Genomic DNA, 769 nt, shown 5'->3' with positions numbered 1-769 from the left:
CACTCTTTCAGCCTTCAGAGGATATTAGTAAAACGTTGGAGGTAAATGCTATGACAGGGGAAATTCGACTGAGAAAACAAGTAGATTTCGAAGCGGTTACGTCTTATGAAGTGCACATCAAAGCCACAGATGGGGGAGGTCTTTCAGGAAAGTGCACTCTTCTCCTGCAGGTGGTGGATGTGAATGACAATCCCCACAGGTGACCATTTCTGCACTCACCAGCCCCATCCCAGAGAACTCGCCTGAGATTGTAGTTGCTGTTTTCAGCGTTTCAGATCCTGACTCCGGAAACAATGGGAAGACGATTTCCTCCATCCAGGAAGACCTTCCCTTTCTTCTAAAACCTTCAGTCAAGAACTTTTACACCTTGGTAACAGACAGAGCACTCGACAGAGAAGCAAGAGTTGAATATAATATTACCCTCACTGTCACAGATATGGGTACTCCAAGGCTGAAAACGGAGCACAACATAACAGTGCAGATATCAGATGTCAATGACAACGCCCCGCCTTCACCCAAACCTCCTACACCCTCTTTGTCCGCGAAAATAACAGCCCTGCCCTACACATCGGCAGTGTCAGCGCCACAGACAGAGACTCAGGCACCAACGCCCAGGTCACCTACTCCCTGCTGCCACCCCAGGACCCGCACCTGCCCCTCTCCTCCCTGGTCTCCATCAACGCGGACAACGGCCACCTGTTCGCCCTCAGGTCGCTGGACTACGAGGCCCTGCAAGGGTTCGAGTTCCTAGTGTGCCCCGCACCCCGCG

The 769-nt window shown here is 52.0% G+C and overlaps 1 pseudogene; it reads left to right on the top strand.

Annotated features, from left to right (window-relative positions):
• The first annotated feature begins 19 nt into the window (after nucleotides 1-19).
• On the top strand, nucleotides 20-750 carry LOC108525586 (protocadherin beta-16-like; annotated as a pseudogene).
• The last annotated feature ends 19 nt before the right edge of the window (nucleotides 751-769 follow it).

This window comes from Rhinopithecus bieti, unplaced genomic scaffold, assembly GCF_001698545.2.
Source record: "Rhinopithecus bieti isolate Rb0 unplaced genomic scaffold, ASM169854v2 scaffold_73679, whole genome shotgun sequence".
In the NCBI taxonomy this organism is placed as follows: domain Eukaryota; kingdom Metazoa; phylum Chordata; class Mammalia; order Primates; family Cercopithecidae; genus Rhinopithecus; species Rhinopithecus bieti.
The sequence above is the reverse complement of the archived record's forward strand: the minus strand, read 5'-3'. Positions and strand labels throughout refer to the sequence as shown.